Genomic DNA, 17,533 nt, shown 5'->3' with positions numbered 1-17,533 from the left:
CAGTCCTTCCTCATACAAGAGGTGCTCCAGTCCCCTAATCATTTCTGTAGCCCTCCACTGGACTCTCTCCAGTAGTTCCCTGTTTTTCTTCTGGGGAGCCCAGAACTGGTCACAGTACTTCAGATATGGCATCCCCAGAGCAGAGTAGAGGGTGTGGAAAACCTCCCTCAACCTGCTGGCCACTCTCTTCTTACTGCACCCCAGACACTTGGACTTCTTGTCCATGAGGGCACATTGCTGACTCATGGAGAGCTTGCTGGCCACCACAACTCCCAGGTCCTTCTCTGCCACGCTGCTTCCCAGCAGGCCAGCTCCTAACCTATACTGATGCTCCCTAGGTGGAGGACCCTACACTTGCCCCTGTTGAATTTCATTAGGTTCCTCTTCACCATCTTATTTTATTGAAACATTTTAATATTTATTAAAGGAATGCTGATTATCCTACAAAACTTGGGGTTTATTCTGTTGGTTCAATGAATGATACATGTGGGGGAAGCCAGAGAAGAGTAACAGTGTGTGCTCACTGGCAAGTTGGGTTGCATCAAGTAATGCTTGCTAAGCTTTTGTTCTTTGCATAAGTAATTTTTGAATATAAGTATTTTGTGCTTTGTTTATCCTGATCTTCTGCTTCTACAATGAAACTTTGGGCCCTACTGGTTTTGATTCCACTAGAGATCTTTAGGACCTTTAGAGTCAAAGCTGAACAGGAGAAAATGTAAATTTGAAAGGCCTGAGGAACTGCAGCACCCAGAGCATTGTTGTTTGAAGGGCAATTGCTTGGAACAGTTTTGTTCTGATACAAAAATGGGTGTTTGGTCTGGTAGTGCTCCAGCACTAATGATCTATCCGTATCTGTAGAAAATTTCAGTATATTTAGTATGGCCTGAGATACTGAGTCATAAGAACAATTATCTATATTTAATGTCGCTGACATTGGTAGAATATAGAAAGAGGCTTATTATAGTTTGTGCTAGGAAATAAAGACCTGAGGCTTTAGTCCCTTCTCTGGCCCCTGTGAAGCTCCCAGAACATGCAGAAACATCACTGAAATAAAGTTCAGGGCAAATCTGTACGAAATGATTTTTTGCATTTTGACAGACTACCCAAGCTACTGTGCAGATTTTGCTCTGCAAGAACTTGTCATTAAAAATGCATTTAGTAGGCTGAGACATATGGAAGCTATAATACATCTGGTCCCTAAAGCCAAATTGTGTATGAAGCACTATTGGTCTTTTTTTTCATTCCTAAATGTTCTTCACTCTGATGGTAGATTAAATGGTTTGTAATGCTTCCCAATATGTTGACGTTCATGTAAATCAACACATAATCTATCAGCACTGTATCCTTTTGTCTAGTGATATTTCTCACTATTGATTTCGTATAGGATTGAATGCAGAATACTGGAGAAGCGATTACCTTAGTTACACCACTCTCGTATCTCTAAGCCGAAATCATTCTGGTTCATTTTATTTCTGGTTTAAAAACTCCATCCCCCAAAACAACAGCCGACAGTCCTATAAATGAAGAGTTAAGACTGAAGATACAAGTACTTGCACAAGCATAAAAGGTATCCAGTGATACATTATAATGTTCCCCAAGCAAAACATTGCTAGGAAGTAAAAAGTACTCATAACGTAAAAGATAAATGTAAAAGAAGTTAAAAGGAATCCACAGACTTGATATATAGGTGTATGCTTCCTCTCATCTGAGGTAATCTACTAAGTGTAAGTCTAAGTAATTGGACTACGTCTGTTCTCAGAAAAGATTATACTAATAATTAAATTAAGCTTAAATTAAAAAAGAAATAATAAAAATTTCCACCTCTTGGCTAACTATGAAAAGCAGGCTTGGGGCTGTTCAGGACTGCAGCAGCGTGTTCACTGTGCACAAGAGAACATGTGCAGATCCCTCCTGAGCTATCAGTAAGCTCTTTGCTCCCCATGTAAAAGGGAGTTTAGCTGCAGTAGGAGGATGTAGCACATGAGCTGCTTCTTCACAACAGGCATTCTGAGGGCTTCAGATTCAGAGGTGTGGACTGTTTCTAAGCTCTCACGACACTGACAGATTCTGACCTTGTTAAATATTTCTAGCATTTGCCCACAGTGTCTGTTCAAGAGCAGATGTAGCTTCTCATGAGTCTAGGATCTTACTGACAACATGGGTTTCCATCTCTGAAAGAGGAGTTATTTAATTTTATTTAATTCACTTGTTAATTAAATCAAGGTTAATTAATTTAATGAAAAGACTGTGGTTTGATGTTGTAAAATGTTCTGGCAGGATCAGATTGATGTTGTTGCTCCCTGATGCCCATTCTTGCTGTCAGCCATTCAGCTGTATTGGCAGAAGTGCTGGTGTGGTCAGCGCAGTGACTGAATTAGAGGACAGATCCAGCTGAAAAATGACCCAGTGAAATGAGACAGCATCCCCCATCTTTTACCATTTCTTACAGCCAACAAGGCCAGCTCGTCAGTCTTGTGTGCCGTCATGGAAAGTTAAGAAATTATGAGAGGCAGGATGAAGCAGCAGGAGGAAATACCAGAAGGAGGATTTTGTGATAACAGGCTACAACTACAGATGGCAGGGACTGCAGAGTTTTATCCCTCGCTCTTCCAGTCAATACTTGAGTATCTTTCCATTTATCATTTTCCTGCTGTTTCTAATGCTTTTAAAATTCTACTGAAAGCTGAAGGAAACAATGTTTCATTGGAAGATGCTAGCTTGGAGAAGTGCAAGTGCAAGTGTTTCAGTTTTATAGAGCATGTGCTTTGCTGCACTATCTGGTGTGCTCCATAAGGGATGCAGTCTTCCTTGACTTTGCTCAGTGTCAGAAAAGTCACCAGAACTTGGTCTTAATTACAGTCTTCCTAAGTTTTTACGTCTCCCTGTGATGTAGCACACAGCCTGGCATTTCCACTTTTACCAAGAGGCTTCCAGAAATTCTGTGCCATTCCCCTTTTCCTTCAGGGAGAACAAGTTATATCCATGGTTATATCCAGTCAGAGTAAATTGTTGCTTAATTCCTTTCCTTTCAGCTCACCAGAGAAAGTTGTTTCGGTTTGTGGTTTGGTTTTGGTGTTTATTTTTGGTTTTTTTTTTGTTTCCCCCAAATATTTGACTTCTGGTAACAGAAGCTATGTTTTCATCATCCTTTCCTCTGCTTTCGCTTGGGGCATCTATCTGTTTTAAGTATGCCTTTTGTCTTAGGCTCCTTCATTTATTTGTGGGTTGTTTTGGGTTTTTTTTAAGCATTCTTTCCCGAAGGATGTTATACAAAGATCAGTTCTTTGAGAGTACATTTGAGTAATTCACTTTGTTCATCCCATGAATTGTAGTCCTTTCAGGTTATTATACTGGAGTCTTTCCTTTCCTTTGGCTGACATTGACATGCCTTAGTCTCTGCACAGCGTATGTTCTTCATAAACAAACCATTTTTTCCTTCCAGAAGATAATTTGTAGGTTTCTGTAATATTCCCCTGGCTAATTTGTTTTATTGGGGGAATTATTTCATACTGTAAATAGATAACTACAACCACATTTGGCAGATCACAATTTAAAAAAGAAAATCTTTTTCATGCAGTATATTAAAAAGGAGTAAATTCTGTGTTCAACACATTTTTTTTTTTAATGCTCTCTCTAATTTAGTGCATCTAAACTGCATATGAAAGGAGGGCTGTGAGCAGTTTTTGGCTCTGCCTGTATGGAGAACTCAGACCCTGCTGTGCCTTGGAATGACCTGAAGATCAGCCAGAACATGCTTATTCTGCAGCAGAGCAACAAGATGGAGGTAACAGATCAAACATCTGATCTCGTGGTTGAGCATACACTGTATGTCATGTAGCCATAATTTCCAGTGTCTGTTTCTTGGCTGTGGCATCCCAGCTGAGATGTAGCTTCTGATTGTGGAGTTTCTGTGGTCTGTTTCAGGGCAAGGTGAAACAAGCCATAACCACAGTTGGGCTATTAGGATATCTGTCCAAGTTTTGAAATGGCAAAAATGCTAGTCCATTTGTGCCCTGAGATGATTCAAAGAGGAGCTGTTCATAAATTCTCAACTGTTTGTTGACCTTCCAGCTGAGATGAGAGTTGGTATGGATCCAAAGTACACAGTAACAGTTCAAGTGGGAGCATAACACTGATGCAACAGCAATTTGTGATGGGGAAGATTGAGGTAAAGTAAGTATTTGGGTAGTCCTATGGAGAGGTTTTTAGGTTGTTTGCAGATTGTTTAGTTTGTCTAGTAATGAGCTAATATGTCTCTGTGTGGGTTTTAGTGGGTTTATATTTGAAGAGTCTTGCAGGATTACTGGGATGGGGGTTTTTTTTGTACTAAGGACTGACAGTAATAACTGTCTGAATGCTATGGTGATCCAGACTTAATTTATATAACAGTTATTGGCTTAAACTTGGGGTTGATTTATTTCCCTTGCAAACTGTAAGGTATGGGAAGTTCCTCTGCACAGAATGGGTTTTGTGTAGCCTATGAAAGGACACAGATTCTTTGTGGAAACTGTGAGGGAAAACCGCCCAGGCTGTTTTGTGCAATGATCGAAGCAGTGGTAGTTTATCACTTTGAGAAGTAACAAAAAATAATTGTGGATTCTTTAATTTATTTTTTTATCCACACATAACTCAGAATTGACTTAGTGTAAAAATGTCAAATTTACTTTACAATCGTACTCTTATCAACATTACCTTTGCTGTCTGGTATTAGATTGACCTTCCATTCTGTGTGAGTAGTTGAGCTTGATTGATGATGTGTAGATTTTCAGCAGCAACTGGGACTAGTATAACTGGGCAAGAATTTGTTTAGTGATGGAAACAGTAAGAAGAGGTGTATACACAGTATATATAGAATCATAATCTTAGAATCATGGAATGGTTTTGGTTGGAAGGGACCTCAAAGATCACCCTTCACTAGACCAGGCTGCCTAAAGCCCCATCCAGCCTGGCCTTGAATACTGCCAGGTAGAGGGCAGCCCCAGCTTTTCTGGGCAGCCTGGGCCAGGGCATCACCACCTTCATAATAATAAAAAAAAAAATCCCTAATATTTAATCTAAATCTCCCCACTTTTAATTTAAAGCCATTACCCCTTGTCCTGCAATGAAATGTTCCTGTAACCAGTCCCACTCCAGCTTTCTTGTAGATCCCTTTATGTACCGGGAGGCTGCAGTAAGGTCTCCCCAGAGCCTTCTCTTCTCCAGGCTGAACAAGCCCAAGTCTCTCAGTCTATTTTTCATAAGAGAGCTGCACTGGTGAGGACTGAGGCAAAGAAGTTGAGTACCTCAGTAGTGTCTATATCCTGGGTAACCAGGTCTCTGATTTCCTTCCAGAGAGGGCCCACATTTTCCATCATCTTTGTTTTATCACTGATGTACCTATAGAAGCTTTTCTGTTTGATCTTGATGTCCCTAGTCAGATGTAATTACATCAGGGCTTTAGCTTTCCTAACTGAATCCATGCCTGCTCAGAAATTTTTTCTGTGTTTCTCCCAGGCCCTTGCTTCCTCCCTCTGTAGGGTTGCTTTTCTTGTTTGATCTCCTTGTTCATCAATGCAGGCCTCCTGGCATTTTTGCCAGACTTCCTCTTATTTGGGATGTATCGCTCCTGAGCTTGGAGGAGGAAATCCTTGAATACTAACCAGCTTTCCTGGGCCCCTCTTCCCTCCAGGGCTTTGTCCCATGGTCTCTACTGAGCAGGTGCCTAAAGAGGCCAAAGTCAGCTCTCCTGAAGTCCAGGGTAGTGAGCCTGCTGTGTTCCTCCTCGCTGCCCCTGAGGACCTTGAACTCCACCATTTCATGGTTGCTGCAGCAAAGGCTGCCCTTGAGCTTCACATTCCCTGTGAGTCCCTCCTTGTTGGTGAGAATAAGGTCCAGCATGGCACCTCTCCTTGTTGACTCCTCTTGGAGAAAGAAGTTATCAACGTGTTCCAGGAACCTCCTGGATTGTTTAAGCCCTGGTGTGTTGTCCCTCCAACAGATATTGGGGTGGTTGAAGTTCCCCAGGAGGACCAGGGCTTGTGAATGTCAGGCTGCTCCTATCTGTCTATAGGGGGCCTCATCCACTCTTCCTGTTCAGGTAGCCTGTAGCAGACCCCCACTACAGTGTCAACTGTCCCTGCCCTCCCTTCAATCCTGGCCCATGAGCTCTCCACCATCTCCTCATCCATCCCCAGGTGGAGCTCCATGCACTCCAGCATGTCACTCACATAGAGGAGCATTTTGCAGAGAGGCATTTCAGTGTGGGTCCAGATGAAGCTGCTTTACTGGCTGGAGTGGCTGGTACTCCTTTTGTGTCATGCTTCAGCTGCTCTTCTGCTGAAGCTGTGATACACACACTTTTCTGTGGACTCCTGGTGCTGAATTTATCACTGTTCCAGTTTTATCACCGTTCCAGCTCAGTTTGTGGTATTGACATCACAAAGAACTTTGATTTACCACTTTATTATATAGTATATTGTTGTTTAAGACATCTGAATACACTAAGTTGTGTCTGGTTTTATTATTATTGCTATAGATTTTGTTTTCAAGGGGAAAATTAAGTTAGTAAATTTTCCTTTTCTCCCTGTCCCCCTGAGTTGTCTCCACCTTTTCTGCTGGTATTCCCTGTATGTAATTTTTTTTCTATTTTACCTTTGTTGTCTGGCAGCACCAGTGTGCAGTGCAGTGAGTTGCTTTACATTTCTGCAAAATAGAAGCATGGCTTCTGGGTAGTCCTAAATGTTTACAGAGAGTGGTCATGACATAACTTTGGTTTTAATTCTGCTCTGATGTGTGACCCCAAAAAGTGATTTATCCCCCACTAAATGTGTTAATTTTGTGAAATCACTATTGTATCTGGATGCTTTAGTATCTTAAAAAAGAAGGAAAAGAGAAAATCCCTCTCAAGACAAACAACAAAGTTTTTCCTATCATTGGCTGTCCAAAGACAAGAAGAATGAGGTAGCTGAAAGATTTTTTACATTTTTTTTGTATATCATTTATTGACAGTATATACATAGCTGCCAGTTATCCCTCCACAAAATCTTTGGAGGCTCTTTGATTGTGCTAGTGAAACAGAGATTACAGTCTGAAGATGATGAAATTACTAGACAGCTGCACCAGAGTATTATCTTTGGAGATGAGTTTCATTTTATTGCTAATGCTAATTAATGATGCGAGGAAGGAACTGCCATTCTGCATAAGATCCTGATATGACTTGAAGGATCTTGTGCTTAATTTTTAACAAATAAATTTTTCCACTTAGAAATGATGGGTCCTAAGGAGGCAGTAAACACAGAATCCCACCTTCGGTGCCATTTCTTAGAATTCATCTGGGAAGCACACTTCGAGACACGGTACCACAAACAAACCCACACATCCTGTAGAGATCTGTAGCGGTGTATATTCCCTGAACTGTTGTTTAAATCCCCAAAGCTGATATTTGACAGGATTCTTAACTCTGTGAGATCTTACATTGTGATGGTTGCCCTTGTTTTTAAAAGCTAAGCTATTTATTTATTTATTTTACGTGAAGCTTTGAGCTAGGCGGCCTGGTGATTTCTATAAGCTGCACTGCTTATAATGTAAAGACCATGATATTTGTGAGGCCTGGAACATAGAGCTTATGGTTTTTGAAGCAAAGCATACAGCTGTTTTGTTTAATCCTTTTGGATTTTAAGCTGCTCAGTGGTTGGACCCCTGGTTTCCCTGACTCGGGGCTTCAAAACTTCCTGCTTTCTTCTGGGCAAACAGACTATCCGTGGATTGGGATAACATTGTTCTTTTCTTTCTGTACAACTAGAATGGACTTCCAAGTTTAGCTTAGATCAATTGCTTTTCTGACATCTTGCAGACTGCTTTTGCTTTCAATTTTTATTTTTTTTTTTCAGCTTCCCAGCCAAGTTAGTAATATAGCCTCGAATCTTTCTCTGCATCTGAACCCACTTGCTGCTTCTAAAGTTGTCAAATTAGTGCTCCATACTAAAGTGTCTCTGTAGTGCTTTTAAATTTAAGTGTTAGTCTGCAGCTATAAAAAAGCACTTTTGTGCCTGCCTATGCAAAAGATGGGCAGAATTAATACTTCACTGACTGCTGTGAAAGGCTGGATAAAAAGCTTCTATTAGTTGTCTTCCTTGCCCCTCTTCTCTGGCCGCAGCTAAGAGCATAATTGTTGATCCTTTGGACATAGGCTGAGATTACACAAAGTGACTGGAATGATGTAATGGCTTGCTGCTGCTGAGAGCAGCTTTCATGAGTCCTGGGTCTCTTACCATGAACCGTGTCCTTGCTGGCACTGGTGCTCATCTGTTCCTTGATGAATCACTTCAGTTCACTGCACTGTTAGAAAACTAATGTACAGAAAGAGGGGAAAAAAAACCCCAACCAAAACATACAGTGCTTTTTCCTGATTTAACACTTTGGACCAGCTTACTTGAGAGGACTGGGCCAACGAGCGATCCCGACTGCTTTTCTGGGAGCTGAGGAGAGCACTAAGGAAGGATGCACGACTTCTGTTAGTAACTACGAGCTGTATGATTATAGTAAAGCCTCTTACTTCCTCAGCCATGCTTAACATGGCTGCTATGTCAGGATGGGCTGGGGTGATGCAGACTAAATTTATCAAGCACTTGGGTTTGGCACAGCACTTACAGTAGCTTTGCTACCTGCCTGATTTTCTCTGATTGCCCATAACCAGGCCTACAGCTGTGATGTGAGCAGACAAAATCGGTGTCTCTTAACACAGTGGTTTGGAGCCCAGAAGCTCTGTTATGTCTGTAGAGTGAGAATATATTCTTTGGGTGCAAACATGCCATCTCTTTGAGAGTAGTCAATGAAAACTGGCAGCGGCCTAGGCCACACTAGGCAATATTTTAACAGTGTTTACCAGCCGTGCTAAAAATCCAGAGTTCAGTAATGTGACAGGGAAATATCATTTTCCATTTCACTAAACAAAGATTGGAATACTTCTTCCTACTGGGGAAAAAAGAAACCATCAGCTGAAGTCTTTAAGCCAAAAAATTTTAAAATTGTGAATGTTTTCCTTCTTAATATTACGTACCAATGCCACGACCTGGTCTAGAACTCTCTCTCTACTTTATCATTTAATTTCTTAAAAATATAAATCAGAAGCACTTTCTTAATTTCTAATACTCCATTGTTATAACCTAGGTTTAAGAATTCTATATGTTTTTATCTTAACTGCCATCAGCATTCTGTCTATCTGCCTCCTCTAATAAAGAGACCAAAGACTGGTTATTTTGTCAGCTCTGTATAATCCTACCAGTAACTGCTCCAACAGTGTGACCTGCAGGCTGTCAACCAGGTGATCATCACTTAAATCTTCACCTCATTTTACCATAGGAGCTTAGTCTACTGCATTTTTGACATACTGCTGGTATTAAACTGCTGGAATTGACCCTGTTCACTCCGTGGACTGAAGCAGAGGTTTTTACTTTCCCGGCTGTGGCTCTTCAGTTCTGGTGTCTGTTCAGCATATGCTCGCACCATATGTGAGAAAGGGAGGTGTTAGCTCTTCCCTTCTCTCTCTGTGTAACCTGGGAGGCTGTGGGTGATGCTTTGCATACGTGTGAGGAGTGCCGACCGCAATCTGTGTGTGATCAGAGAAGGCTGAAGTTCTGTGCTGCATAGACAGCCACTTAGGAGTTTTATGCTAGTCTTCTTCCTTGATCAGTGTTGTGTTTTAAAATCATTGGTACATTCAAGAATGGTTTTGTTGGGGGTTTTGGTTTTTGTTTTGGTTTTTTGTTGTTGGTTGGTTGTGGGGGTTTTTTTTTTTAAGTTCATTAAACTGTTTCTCCAATTACAGTCTTGGGTTAACAGCGTGTTTCTAATGCAGAAGTAGCTGAAAGATCATTCTATAGCAAATCAAAACAGATGTCCTCAGAGTGCCTTTATGTCTCATAAAATATCATATAAGGAGGTATGGTGATAAAGAGTATTTTTCTTTAACTGAGATGGCAAGGCAGAAGAGGGAATGAGTTTGGTGGGGGGAGAAGGATGGTGGAGGGGATGAAGCTGCTTCATCTGGCGTCGCTGAATGAAATGTCTGTCCCCTGCCCTGAGAGTCACTGGAGTAGATCATCCATTTGCTTAGCAGGTTGCTGGCATTTAATGAGGAAAGTTCACAAAGGTGTGAAAGGGCCATTATGGTGTCATGAGCAATGAAAGGCTATGGCTCACTCACTGGGGAGAAGGAGGGATTTGGGTTTTGAACTGTCTCTTTTAGCCTTGAAATTTCTTCTCACTCCATCCCAGCCTGATCCTGCATCCTGAAAGAGCATGGTGCTTTTAGTTGTGACTTTTTGGTTGACTAGTTGTCAAAATACTTCAGATGATTTTCTGAGTTGGTGTTCCTTTCGCTGCTTAGTAGTAGGTGGAAAATGAAAAGTGTGGCTCCTGACAGAAGAGTCCAAAATCTGTCTTCATAGGACAGGAGGGAACGCTTAGGGGACGGGGCTGTCATTTGTGTCCATGTCTCCTTATTTCTTCCCTTTGATTTTTGTGCAGGCTTTGAAGTGTAACTGTGTGTATGGGTAAGATATTTTTTGCTTTAGAGCTCACATAGCTTACCAAGGCATTAAAGTTAATGATTGATAATCTTTCTTTGTTACACAGCTCTTAATTCCAGGAGCTGCATAGATACCCTGTGCTTACTTTGTGGGTTTTTTGAGGTTTGGGGTATTTTTAAGTTAACTAAACTTGCTCGATCTAATAAGCAGGCAAACTACCTCAAGTATTACTGTTTAAATGTCTTTGGTTTTCTTACATTACCAGGCTTAAGTGCAAATAATGCTTGGAAAAGTGTGTAGCTAAGCTTCTTTCAAAGAGGTCTTACAAATGATTTGACAAGAAAATCTCTCTCTCTGCACCATGGAAACTCTTGACTTCCATCAGTGAAAATTGTAAAATGATTATAATTATCTGGAACTTTTTGGCTGTGCCATAAGAGAATGATCACGTCACCTCACTAGTAATTTTATTTTCAAACTGATGATGGGCTTTATAGACAAGAATATATCCTTACCATACAGTGCCTACAATGTAAATGTGCATGTGTATGTATCCAACTACCTTTTATAACTCCTGAAATTTGAAATAATTGAGAAATGTCTGTTTCATGTCTTGTCAAAAACTGCATGTCTGCTTTCAAGGTAACATAGATCCCAATGAAAAGATTTTGATATCCTTAACAATCCCTTAGATTCATAAAAGTCAAACAAAAACCTAATAGAAATATTTTTGTGGGAGGGAGCCAGGATAAAAAGAAGATAGTTTGGATAAAAAGATCGTGTCTTCCTGTTAGAGCGCAGGAATGGAAGAAACTGTAGAAGTCTAGTGAGAATGGTGCATCACAGCACAATGACTTTTATATATATATATATGTACATATGTATGTGTATAGTTGTGTTTGTGTTTATTTGGCTTTTTTTAGTTTTGGGCAGGACCTAAACATGAAGGGACAGGGTATTATGAATTCTAATAAATTCTTTGAATCATTGTTATTTCAAAAATTGTTAAAAATTATGCTTGCTGAGATTCTAACATCACACATTTAACTGGTATGTTCTCTGCCTCTTCCCACCACATCTGAAGTTGGTGGGGGGCTGAGGTGATGGAGGAGCAGGTCATTATATTAAACTAAACCCATTGTTGATCTACATCTGTTAGGAGCTATCTGAAAGTCTTTGAAGTTAATGGAAAAGTTCCCACTCTCTGTGTACTGTGGATCAGACTCTGTGAATTCTTCCCTCGTTGTAACTTTTACACAGTTAGTATCCTTCAGGAATTTATCACCTACTTATTCACATCTATTACAGGGCCAAGAATGTGCAACTGGCTCTTAGCATATAGTAAAACAACAGTCTTTCTACAGAATAGATTCCAACACAATAGAGATGTGTTGGAATGCATAAAGATTTTGAAAATATGGTTTAATATGAACCTTTGAAGTATCAGGAGGGACTTTGTGTACTTTTTCTGTAATAATATAAAATATTTATTAGTAAACTGTAATAAAACTGCAGTCTTTAGGTCATAAAAATAATGCTTGTCATTTTCTAGTTCTGGAAACCTGTAACAGTTAAATGTTTTTTCAAGTGTTCTTCCACTGCAAGAGAAGGTCATGTGTGTTATTAGGAAAGGTGAGCTACAACTAAAACTCCAAGGAGGAAAAAAATATAAGGAAAACACAAACCTTCAGCAACTGTCTTGCTAGATCAAGGATGATACCTCTAAGACTGCCCCTGTGACTTAAAAATATTTTAGACATCCTATTTTATTCCCCCACCCAACCCCTCCTCCATCACCTGTGGGAGGAGGTGATCTTCATATATGGTCCCTATGGTTCATGTTCGTGATTTGATTATCTCCCTTTCTCATTTCCATGTATTTTTTCTCCGCTGTGTGTGAGATTTGGTTTCTTAGCCATTTATCATTGTATCTTTTGGTAGTGTGTTCTTTTTCTCACTTTAGTTATTATTTCATTAATCTTCAGATAGAGAATGAGAAATTTGTCAGTTTGAAAGAGTAGAAAGGAAAAAAAAACCCAAGGTTCAATTTGGGGAGATACCCTGATGATCAAGGAGAGATGGGATCTGTGAACCGTGGAAGATAAGAACTCAGAAAACTATGAAATTCATAACCCTGTTCTATGTAGAATGAATACGGTATCGTTAGACACATCTACTTTCCAATCATAAGCTAAAAGTACATTTTTAGCAAATCATTGTTTGCTAAGTAGAAGACAATTTTAAAAGAAATAATCTGTTTGGTGATAAGAGTTAAAAAAATTCTAAAGACGATACCTTTTATGCATTGTAAGTGGGTTCAAGTGTCACATTTGTGATTCTGTAGAAGAGAACATCAACAGGGTATTATTATTCATATAGGTTTAGATATTAAATTAATTCCTTGCAATTTAAAATGTGTGCCTCGTGACTCAGACTACTTTGCAAGCAACATGAAAAGCATCCTTTTGTAGATGTCAGCCTTCAACAAAGTGTTGTTTACACTATGGATCAAATATGCAACATTAAAATGCATTATAGACATATTACCAACTCTCATTATATGACAGAAGTATGTCAGTGAAATTAACAGCAACAAAAAAGACAAAGATTTTCTTACCTCTTAGTTGGAAGGTAGCAGCTGTTTGAGTAATTCCACAGAGGGGTAACAATGGCCAACTGACTTGCACGTTTTAAGGAAAAAAATTATATCAAATCCTTTGAGGATGCCATATGTTCTGTGCTTTGAGGCAGACTGCGTACGGTATCATAGCAATTAGGCAGGCTGGAGACTCTGCTAAAATTTTATCCAAAATGCCAGCAGAGAAGAATTTCTTGGGGCTTTTTAATTATGAACAGAGACATACCTATGCTCCCATTATTTATTACAAAATAAGTTAAAGTGCATTTTTTAAATGTTTTTTTTTTTCCCCAATCCTTTCCCATAGAGAGCTACATACAAGTAAGCTGGGTGTTTTGGGGTATTTTTGTTGGGGTATTTTTGTTTGGCTTGATTGTTTGGGGTTTTTTAATTATGGGGTTTTTTTAATTTAGGTTATTATCCTTTTTGCTTAGAGAGAGACCAAAGAATAACATTAGATTGTTATTCACTGCTTTTGTCATTTGTGAGGAAGGTATGAAGAACACTAAGTATGCTAAAACCAGCTTGGTAATTGCCACTGGGAGTTGGACTGTTCAGATGATTATTGGGTCCAGCTCTCCCTACTGTAGTTCATTATTGAACTTCTGTAGTTTGATGCAACTTCTCGCCAGACCTATTCTGATTTAAGAAAGCCCATATTGACTGCTTTCCTAAACTGGGTGCATACAAATAATCTGTGCTGATGTTTTGGAGATAAGTCACTGGCCAAACCTGAGCAAGCTAAAAGCGAGAGGCTTGTATCACCAAAGATATATTTGGAGCCATTAGGAAGCAGAAAGACCTATTAGCTGAAACTGCTACAAAGATGTTTTCGGTCTGTGCAACACATTCTCCAGAGACCTGCCAGGACATATAACCCTCCGTTAACAAGCTGAGAGATGGTTTGTCTATGGATACCCATATATACTCTGAGCTACTATATCCATTTGGAAGCAAGGCCTTTTCTGCTGTGCAGGTCATATTATTTCTTTGCCTAACAACTGACAGCAAGATCCACAGTGGCACTTGACTGTTTTCCAGTGTCTTGGTTCTGTCTGGCTGTTCACAAAGAGCCTGTCTGACCCTCTAGGCATTTTGGCATTCAGCTTTTATTTTATTTAAAGCACGTTCCTCGTACACGTGCAAAAAAAAGGTCCCCAGAGTTTTATAATTCCTGCTCATGGTGCTTTCTAATGCTGTATTGCCGTATCGAGTACCGTGGTTCCCAGGTCCCCTTGTAGCCCCTCTCCTTCTCCCCTCTCCCCTTGCCTCAGGCCCTTACCCAGAGATGCATTTAATCCCCAAACTGATCTCTCAGGTCAATAGAATTATTTAAGTTTACTCTTTGATGAATTTAAGGGCTAGGAAGAGAGACGTATAACCAAAGGCTTGCTTAAGAGCCAGTGCAGAACTACAGGCATGCAGAGTTGAAGGGTTTAATGTATGGGATTTTGTAATCCGTTGGATCTAATATCAGGAAGAGCAGACGAAGAAATGAAAGATCCCAAGTTTGTGATACAAAGAATATAAAACTTTGGATCAATATTGACCATCCAAGCCTAAAGGCAGTATAATTTGAAGGGTTATTTATGTGCTTGGGAATAAAAGGAAAAAAAAAAAAACTTTCCGAATGTTTTAGGCTTTGATTGTATTTTTGGGGGTCTTTTTTGACTATGGAGGCAGATATATGAAGCTGTGAAGCTTGCCATCACAGAACTAGTATAAATCAATATGAATTAGCGTGTCAGTCATAAGGAAAGAGGCCAGAGGTGAGTGGTGAATACAGTTTTAAGCATGCTTCTGTAGTTTGTCGTGGTTGATCTGGAAAGTTGAGGCACATGTTTACATACACTTTTCAAGATGAGTGGATGATACTGTATTTAAAAGAAATTACGGAATTCTGATGGGATTTTTTTTAAAGAAGCATCAAGTTTGTAATGTATGGTATAGCAGTGTAATTTTCCACGTGACCTTCATATTATAGACCTAGATATTTACACATAGATATGGTGTAAATTGAGGAAAGGAAAGCTCCTTCCCTTTATTTATATGTTAGGAGCTTCTACATTTTCTTTCCTGCCTCTCAGATGTTGTGAGCATTGACATTTCTGGAAAAGCTGTAGACTGTCAGTGGCTGGGGACATGTGATGCTCTCTGGATCTGTCTCCGTGGCTGTGGTATCAATTCTTCAGGCCTCCTAACAGCTAATCAGGGCGAATCAAGAAATCTGCCGTTAATGGCTGTTCCTTTGAAATGCCTTTGCGGCTGCTGCAGAAAAAAAAAGACAGGGATAGGGACAGTCCTGGAGTACTGGCATTGCTATCGCCTGCTTTAATGAGCCATGGCAACCACGAGGAGAGGATCCTGGGGTATCTTGGTGCTGAGGGTGCCATCTGCCACGTCTCAGCCAAAAAAGCCCTCATCTCCCTGCGTCTGACCGGAAGGTGGCGGCAGGAAATATTTGCTCTTGAGGAAAAATGCAGTCCTGGAAGGGGGAAATAAAGTTCCTCAGTGGGGTGAGGGCATGGTGAAAAGGCAGAACTGTTTGGCAAAGGGATTTCTTTCCTTTTAAGGAGACACTATTGCTGTTTGTCTCAATAACATGATGGTTGACTGTGTCCTTCACTTTTTATTTAAGGTATTATATGCTGTTGTCAGTCATTTTGCACCCTCTGAAAATTGCATGCAGTCACTTTTTACTCAAAAGTCATAGACCCAAAGCGATGTAGGGCAATCTGGTAAAAAGGATTAAGTGTAGGCATTGTAATATCTTCTTTGTTACACTTGAGAGGTCTTTCCTGCTGAAATTAAATTTAATTGAAATTGCTGCCTGGATACCTCACAAGCACACTGTGCGTCAGGCTGGGAGGAACAGCCTGCAGTGCTCCTCTTAAAGGTGGCATATGGGGAAGTTTTGACGGTAGAGCCAGGACCTGGGAGTCAGGATGTATTGGGAAAGAGATTTGTAAAAGAGATACTGGCAAACTCTGAATTTGGTGAGATGCTTGGCTTTGGCATTTGTTGCCTATGGTCATGCTTAACTTCTAATTTGGAAAGCAACAAAGAGCCCAGCATCCAAATTATTGTCCCCCATTTTACTGAGCGACCTACACAGAAGCAGGATTGTCTCATGAAATAGCTGGAAGAGACCTTCCACAGCAGGTCTAACAATCCCAAGGGAGAAGTAGGTGCTTGTCTGTACAGGAGGGAACAGCACCAATTGGGCACAGGCACAGTGAAGTGCCGTCTTACTCAACATAACATCAGTCACACCACCAATGCTTCTTTAAAGTTTTGCCCCTTTGTCAAAAAAGAAGGTACCTTGTAATAAATCAAAGTATGCAAAAAGAACAGAAAATGTATATGAGCAATATAAAGACAGTATAGAGTGAGCTTTAGCTATACAACCTTGGTGGAGGTGCAGAGGAGCAGGCATAGTATATGTGTAATATTATTTAGGAAGCTGTGATTTTCCTTACAGGGTTAAAGGTGGTCAGGTATATACAAGAGAGAAGATTCAAGTTCAACATTGTGGATCCTGTGCATCTGTAATATTATACTTTTTTTTTTCTTCCCCCTTAGGATGTTTAAAACCTTCCACTGTTTTGCTGTTGTTACTCTGTACAGCTGCAGCTTTAATTTCTACGGCAGTTTATATTGTAAGCACTAATTGTTTTTGCTATTCCAGTGTGCTTGCTATTGACTTTATACATGCAGGCTGATTAATGAATGGTCCAGTGTTTCAGTGTTTATGGGTACCACTTCATTTTAGCTCACTGTGAATTGACAGGTTATGCCAGGCAACTGAGAACAGAATGCGGCTCAAGTTCCTTTGTGCTGCTGAAATGTCCTTTAAGCGGTAAAATACTTTAATTAAGAAGACAGCTGAAGTCTTAGCCCTAATTTTCCTCGCTGTATCAGATTTGTAAGTCGCAGTCTTAACCATAACTATTCTTGTCTTTATATTAGGTGTCTATTTCACCAGCCTGTGTTTTTCATTAAAAATATTATTTATTTAATTTCCTTCTGGAGACTTGTTTGGTTTACTGATCTCAGGAAGCAAAATATGTCAATACTAATTCCCTGACTACCTGTTTCTTGTTTGAAGTTTAAACTAACTTAAATTAGGCTTTCTATAGAACAGGCTTAAAGCAAAAGCCTGCCACCAGACAGTCTGAGCAGAGACTAAGCATTACGTTATTTTGGTAGTTTAGCTGGACATGACTGATGGAGGATTGATTAACTTTTTCTAAAATTTGCATATAAAACAGAGGTTTTATTAAGGAGCTCTTTTTTTTTTTTTTTCCTTGAATAGGTAGAACCGGTGAATTTATTATCAGAATGCCAGTACTTGAATTATTCCTTATATATTTTTGCTTGGATTTCA

The sequence above is a fragment of the Gallinula chloropus genome, assembly GCF_964237585.1.
Source record: "Gallinula chloropus genome assembly, chromosome: 1".
Lineage (NCBI taxonomy): Eukaryota > Metazoa > Chordata > Aves > Gruiformes > Rallidae > Gallinula > Gallinula chloropus.
The sequence above is the reverse complement of the archived record's forward strand: the minus strand, read 5'-3'. Positions refer to the sequence as shown.